We start from the raw sequence: 8169 nt of genomic DNA, 5'->3' as shown, positions 1-8169 counted from the left end.
TGGAGAAGATGTAGGAGATTCAGCTGAGTAACAGCTTTAAAAAATACCAGGGTATAAGTTCTCTGTCCAGCTTTCTTCTTCTAGAACTTAAAAAGAGCGAAAACAAATAAAAACTAGAGCCTGGCACCTGTGTGAAATTTTAGGATAGCAAACTTTGTAGATTTTGTCAACCTGGATTCGTTGAAAGACTTTAGAATGAACACTGAAGGCTTTTCTTGCCTTATTAAACAAAGATCTTGCGAATATTTTTCATTGCTTACTAGTTGACAATCTGGAAAATTCTTTAGTAATGGAGATAAAAATAAATGACTAAGCAATTGAGAGACTGCGCAGGCAACATTTGCCTCAGTGAACTGAGTTCCTTCCAGGACTGAGTGTTTGGACTTTGTCCATTGACTTGAAGTGGCTCTAATTCTTGGAGACAGATGACAGTAACTGTTACCGTCATACACACAAACACATACACACACACATGCACACACAGAGACAAGTCCAGGTGTGCCTGTTTGTAACTCTCCCTTGGGAACCCTTCGTATCCTAAAGTTTACATGAGGCGAATCCCTATCTAGAGAGCAGTGCTTTCATTTCCTGCAAGAAAAGCTAACAGGGGCCTAATTATCTTTGCCTTGTTGATATTGGAGGGAGCTTCTCAGTTAAGATACATCGAGGCAGTCTTCCTACCTTAAGGACAGCCTTGCCAAAGAAGGCAGCCCCGGGCGGTCCGGATGTGAGCTACAGCACCTACCAGGATTTTTCATTTCTTTTCTTTCTTTCTTTGTTTAAGATTTCATTTATTTATTTGAGAGGCAGAGTTAAAGACAGAGAGAGGGAGAGACAGAAAAAGAGAGAGGTCTTCTATCCGTTTTAGTTCACTCCCCAACTGACAGCAATGGCCAGAGGTAGGCTGATCCAAAGCCAGGAACCAGGAACTTCTTCCAGGTCTCCACGTAGGTGCAGAGGCCTAAGGACTTGGACCATCTTCTGCTGCTTTCCCAGGCACATTAGCAGGGAGCTGGATCAGAAGAGGAGCAGCTAGGACACAAACCAGTACCCATATGGGATGCCAGCACTGCAGGTGGAGGCTTAGCCTACTGCTACAGTGTTGTTCCCCAGGGTTTTTCTTAATGAAACAGTCTTTGGTTCCTCTAAATGCCACCTCTACATACTCTTACTCTTTTTAAATGTTTATTTATTTAAAAGAGCAAGAGAGGTAGAGAGACTGAACTTCATCCACTGGTTCACTCTTCCAAAGCCCACAACAGCTAGGGCTGGGCAAGACTGAAACCAAGAGCCAGAAACTCCATCTGGGTCTCCCATGTGGATGGCAGGGACCCAGATACTTGAGCCATCCCTTGCTGCCTCCCAGGATCCGCACTAGAAGGAAGATGACCGGAAGTGGAGGCAGGATTCATTCCCAGGCACTTCTGCATGGGATGCAGGTACTCCAAGCTGTGGCTTAACCTGCTGCTCCACAACACCCATCCCCATCCGTCTTCCTCTTAACGAAATGCAGCGATGCTGATTAAGTTGATGTCTGTTAACTCTAAGTCCATGCCTCATCTACCTTTCAGAAATGCATCTTAGATCACCTTGACCGAGTTTTGCATCTTCCCTCGACAGTCTGCTTTACTCCCATGGTTAGTCACACAGTGTGGGAATTGGTCCTCCGCCTCTCAGAGAAGCAGTCGTCTGATTGTCATCTCTCTTTGTGATCGAGTGGCACTCTTTTTGTGACTCACAGGTAAAGTTAGCAATGAGAAAACTTTCAGTAGTATAATATCTCCTGTCCCTTTCTGTCTTTGATTAAGAAGATACCGTGTAGGGCATTGGAATCACTGCTTTATTTGCCTCTGCCTAACAGGTGGGGTAGAAGTGGAGCCCAGTCTTAGAGATGCGAGTCCCATGTCGTTCTGAGGAGTGTCTACTCCATGATGGACTGCCTGCAGTGTAGCTTCCTCCTCCCCTCCTTGCCAACACAGACTCAAGTTCATCCAGGTGCTGATTCCTCAGGGAACAGAACCACAGCTCAAGGGTAAGTCTTGAGTACACCAGGCCTGGTCATCTCATCTCTGTTGTGGCTGTTGTGAATGGAATTTCTTTCTTTTGATTTCTCTTTCTGTGAATTAGCATTACATGTGTAGTCTTAGCATACAAAAAAGCTACCATTTTTTATGTGTTTATTTTGTAACCTGCAATTTTACTGAATTTTTTTATCAGTTCAAACAGTTTTTTGGTGGAATTTTTGGGTTTTTCCATGTACAATGCCATGTCATCTGCAAATATGCAGAATTTGACTTCATCTTTTCCAGTTTTGATGCCTGTTATTTCTTTGTCCTCTCTGATTCCACTTGCTAAAACTTCTAGTACTATATTGAGTAAGAGTGGTTAAAGTGAACATCTTTGTCTTGTTCCAGATCGGAGGGGAAATGCTTTCAGTTTTTTCCCATTCAGTATTATATTGGCTGTTGATTTGTGATATATAGCCTTTAATAATATATATATATATATATATTATTAATGAGAAGACCTTATGATTTTTATTCTTCATTCTATTGATGTGGTTTATGACATTGATGCATGATTGTTGAACCACCCTTGCATTTCTGGGATAAATCCCATTTGATTGTGATGTATGATCTTTTTGCTGTGGTTTTGGATTTGATTTGCTAGTATTTTATTGAGAATTTTTGCATCTATGTTCATTAGGATATAGGTCTGTAGTTTTCGTGTTGTGTCTGGCTTTGGTATCAAAGTAATGCTGGCCTCGTAAAAAGAGTTTGGCAGAATTCCATCCTGTTTAATATTTTGGAATGGTTTGAAGAGTATTGGAGTTACTTCCTCTTTGCATGTTACATAGAATTCAATAATAAAGTCATCAGGGCCTGTACTTTTCATTGGTGGAAGACTTTTGATTACTGCTTAAATCTCATTTTTTGTCAAGGGTTTGTTTAGATTATTTATATTTTCTTTTTTAATATTTATTTATTTATTTGAAAGGCAGAGTAAGGACGGCGCCATGGCTCAATAGGCTAACCCACTGCCTGCAGCGCTGGCACACCGGGTTCTATTCCTGATCGGAGCGCCGGATTCTGTCCTGGTTGCCCCTCTTCCAGGCCAGCTCTCTGCTCTGGCCCGGGAGTGCTGTGGAGGATGGCCCAAGTGCTTGGGCCCTGCACCTGCATGGGAGACCAGGGGAGGCACCTGGCTCCTGGCTTCTGATCTGCGTGGTGCGCCAACCGCAGCGCGCTAGCCGCAGTGGCCACTAGGGGGTGAACCAACAGAAAAAGGAAGACCTTTCTCTCTCTCTCTCTCACTGTCCACTCTGCCTGTCAATAAATAAATAAATAAATAGATAGATAGATAAATAAAAAGAAAGGCAGAGTTACAGAGAGGCAGAGAGCGAGCGAGCTTCCATCTGATGGTTCACTCCCCAGATGACTGCAATGGTTAAAGCTGCATTGATCCAAAGCCAGGAGCTTCTTCCAGGTCTCGCACTTGGGTACAGGGGTTCAAGGACTTGGGCCATCTTCTACTGCTTTCCCAGGCCACAGCAGAGAGCTAGATCGGAAGTGGAGCAGCCAGGACTCGAACTGGCACCCATAGGGGATGCCGGCACTGTGAGCAGCGGCTTTACCCACTATGCCACAGTGCTGGCCCCAATCCATCCATATCTTCTTTATTTAATCTTGGTAGGCTATATGAATCCAGAAACTCTCCCCTTTCTTCAAGGTTTTCCAGTGTGTTAGCATATAGTTCTTCCTGGTAGTTTCCTATGATCCTTTGTATTTCGGTGGTGTCAGTTGTAATGTCTCCTTTTTTTTTTTTTCTCTAATTTTATTTATCTGCTTTTTTCTCATTTTCTTTGTTAATCTGGATAACATGTTTATCTATTTTGTGTGTCTTCTCAAAAAGCCAACTTGTTTTGTTGATGTTTTGTATTTTAATTTCAATTTCACTGATTTCTGCTATAATTCTTATTATTTTTTTGTCTTCTGCTGATTTGGGTCTTGTTTCTTTCTTGTTTTTCTAGGTCTTCAAGATGTACCATTAGATATTTAATTTGAGATATTTCTCTCTTTTTCTTAAATGTAAGCACTTGATTCTATAAACTTCCCTCTTAATACTCTTTTTTCTGTAGCCTATAGATTTTGATACATTACATTTTCATTTATTTCATAAAAGTTTTTTATTTCCTTTTTAATTTCTTCAGTGATCCATTGAACATTCATTAGCGTATTGTTTAATTTCCAAGTATTTATGAGTGTTCTGTTGTTCTTCTTGCTGTTGCTTTCTAGTTTTCTTCCTTTATAGTCTGAGAAGATACCTGGTATGATTTCAGTGTTTTTAAATTTGCTAAGACTTGCTTTGTGGCCTAATATGTGGTCTGTGCTAGACAATGTTCTATGTGCTAATGAGAAGAATGTGTGTTCTGTAGCTGTTGGGTGAAATGTGCTGTAAATAAATGTCAGGTCTCGGCCGGCGCTGCAGGCGGAGGATTAATCTAGTGAGCCGCGGCGCTGGCACCCCAGGTTCTAGTCCCAGTCGGGGTGCCAGATTCTGTCTCAGTTGCTCTTCTTGCAGTCCAGCTCTATGCTGTGGCCCGGGAGTGCAGTGGAGGATGGCCCAAGTCCTTGGGCCCTGCACTCGCATGGGTGACCAGGAAGCACCTGGCTCCTGGCTTCAGATCGGCACAGCACACTGGCCGTAACAGCCATTTGGGGGGTGAACCAACAGAAGGAAGACCTCTCTCTCTCTCTCTCTCTCTTTCACTGTCTAACTCTGCCTGTCCAAAAAAAAAAGGATTAAAAATATATATATAAATCAGGTCTCTTTGCCCCATAGTGTGTTTCAACTCTAATGTATCTGGTTTTTTTTTTTTTTTTTTTTTCTGGATTATCTGTCCACTGATGAGAGTAGGGTGTTGAAGTCACTCATTATTATTCTATTGGGGTCAATCTCTCCTTTTGATTCTGCATATATCTGGGTGGTCTTGTGTAGGGTACATATATATGACTGTTATGTCTTCTTTTATCAAAATATAATGTCCTTCTTTATCTCCTTTTACAGTTTCTGATTTAAAGTCTGTTTTATTCCATATCAGGATAGCTATGCTTGCTTGCTTTTGGTTTCCATTTCCCTGGTATATCTTTTACTTTTCTTTCTTTTTTAAGATTTATTTTATTTATTTGAAAGACAGAGTTACAGAGAGAGGTAGAGACAGAGAGAGAGGTCTTCCATGTGCTGGTTCGCTCCCCAGATGGCCACAACTGCTAGAGCTGTGCCAATCTGAAGCCAGGAGCCAGGAGCTAGGAGCTTGTTCTGGGTCTCCCATGCGGGTGCAGGAGCCCAAGCACCTGGACCATCTTCTACTGCTTTCCCAGGTCATAGCAAAGAGCTGGATCGGAAGTGGAGCAGCCGGGATTCAAACTGGTGCCCATATGGGGTGTTAACATAAATTAGGTCAGTAGCACAAGGTGAATTACAACATGTGGTGGCAGGTGTTTAGTCTAGTGGTTAAGACACCACTTGGGAAGACCAAATCCCATATCCCAGTGCCTGGGGTCAAGTCTCAACTCACGTCCCAATTCCAGCTCCCTGCTTATGCACAACCTGAGAGGCAGCTGACAATGGCTCAAGTAACTGGGTCTCTGAGACCCATGTGTAAGACCCAGATTGAGCTCCTGGCTCTTGGCTTCAGCTCAGCCATTGTAGGCATTTGGGGGAAATGAACCAATGTATGACAAATTTCTCTTTGTCATTCTGTCTCTGTGTCTTTCAAATAAATAAAAAAAAATTTAAGTTCATGGAAAGTAGAATTAGAATTTTAAAAAATAAGTTATAATATATGGATATACCCACAGACCATAATGACAAACATATAACTAGTTAATGACAGTCATGGCAACTTACCATGGGAATAATTACAATTAATATTGCCAATTCTTGTCACCTGGGGAGATTCTTTTCTGAGCATTCTCTTGGGATCTAACTTATCACAGGTAGTCAGTCCACATCCAACTTGCAGTGCAATGGATTGATTTGTCCTTTGATGTGGTGTGATTTCAGGGATGGAGCCTTTGGAAAGTTTCATGAAAGAGCTTGCACACAGACATGCTCAGGCAAGATTCCTAAGTGCCGCATCTGTGGGAGGCATCAGGCTGGGAGCCGAGGAGGATGCGTCCTGTTTAGGGTCTCCTTCCAAGACAACCCCAGGTAAGACATGAATTGAAGGCAGTGACCGACAACCGTGACCTTGTGTGTGAAGAACTGTGCAGGAAGTGTAGCAGCTAAGGGACAGGAAGCAACAGGGGTGCATGTCCACTCTTAGCAAAGCTTGGATTTCCAGCTGTTGAGTTCCAGCTGTTTCAGGACAGGTCCGTGGAGATGGTTCTTGCAGCTACATATCACCAGGCTGTGGGAATTTTATTCAGTATTTCAGTATTTTCAGGATTTCAAAACCACAGGTAGTATTTGTATGCCAAAATAAACTCATCATTTCTTTCTTTTTTAAAGATTTATTTATTTATTTATTTCAAAGGCAGAGTTACAGAGAGGGAGAGAGAGAGAGAGAGAGAGAGAGAGAGAGAGAGAGAGGTCTTCCATCCACTGGTTCACTCCCCAGATGGCCACAACGGCTGGTGCTGTGCTGATCTGAAGCCGGGAGCTAGGAGTTTCTTCCAATCTCCCATATGGGTGCAGGGGCCCAAGTCCTTGTGCTGCTTTCCCAGGCCCCAGCAGAGAGCTAGAACGGAAGAGGAGCAGCTGGGACTAGAGCCAGCGCCCATATGGGATGCCGGCGTTTCAGGCCAGGGCTTTAACCTGCTGCGCCACAGCCCCGGCCCCAATTCATCATTTTATGAGCTCCTTGAAGTACCTGCATAACGATTTGCATCCACATTAATAATTAGACTATTCTTAACAAGTAAGGTTTAGAAATTAATTCTCACCACCTATTAATAAATTATTATTACTGAGAGGGATGGTTTTCATATTGACCCTGGAAAGAAAATTCTCAGTGGATTATTTCGTTTGCTCTGTGTTTGGGCTGATTTTTTAAAATAATGATTTATTTAGTTATTTGAAAGGCAGAGTTCAGAAAAAGAGAGACAGAGAGAGAGAGAGAGAGAGAGAGATCTTCCAAATGCTGGTTCACTCCTTAATGGCCAGGGCTGGACCAGGCTGAAACCAGGAGCCAAGAGCTTTTTCTTGGTCTTGCACATGGGTCCAGGGTTCCAAGAACTTGGGCCATCTTCTACTGCTTTCCCAGATGCATTATGAGCAGGGAGCTGGATCAGAAGTGGAGCAGCTGGGACCCAAACTGGTGCCCACATGCGGTACCGGTGTTGCAGGCAGAGGCTTTGCTGGCTATGCCACAACGTCAGCCCCGTGTTTGGGCAGATCCTAAACATAACACCAGGAAACACTAGAGTGCAGTGGGAAGAGCACTGCTTGGGAGTCAGCAGATGTGGCTTCTGCTTCTGACTGATACTGTGACCTTTGGATGAGTCCCTTGGCTTTCCTGTCCTGTAAAACGCAGAAGTATCATTTGTAAGGGTAAATGGGACTAATCAGCTCCAAAGATTCTTCCAGGTCTTTCTTTCGATGATTCCTGTATCATTTTGTTCACATCCCAGTTCTGTTTTACCATCGACACTCCTTGCCACCAGAGGTGTTTAGTAAAAGTATTTACACTTTAGCTTCCTAAAACATAATCATTATTTTCTTTTTTTCAAAGATTTATTTTATTTATTATTTGAAAGACAGAGTTACAGAGAGAGAGGTAGAGCTAGAGAGAGAGAGAGGTCTTCCATCCACTGGTTTACCCCTCAAATGGCCGCAACGGCTGGAGTTGTGCGGGCCCAACGCCAGGAACCAGGAGCGTCTTCCGGGTCTCCCACGCGGGAGCAGGGGCCCAAGGACTTGGCCATCTTCCACTGCTTTCCCAGGCCAGAGCAGAGAGATAGGTTGGAAGTGGAGCAGCTGGGACTCGAACCAGCACCCATATGAGATGCTGGCACTGCTGGCCAGGGCTTTAACCTGCTGTGCCACAGCACTGGCCCCAATCATTATTTTCATATTTGTTCCTTATCAAGCCCTTGAATTAGTACATTATTAACAACAATTCCAGTTACTTAGGAAATTGGGTGATGAAGAGAAAAAAGGCCTTGC

The sequence above is a fragment of the Lepus europaeus genome, chromosome 11 (assembly GCF_033115175.1).
Source record: "Lepus europaeus isolate LE1 chromosome 11, mLepTim1.pri, whole genome shotgun sequence".
NCBI classification, from domain to species: domain Eukaryota; kingdom Metazoa; phylum Chordata; class Mammalia; order Lagomorpha; family Leporidae; genus Lepus; species Lepus europaeus.
This window is presented reverse-complemented; position numbering follows the sequence as displayed.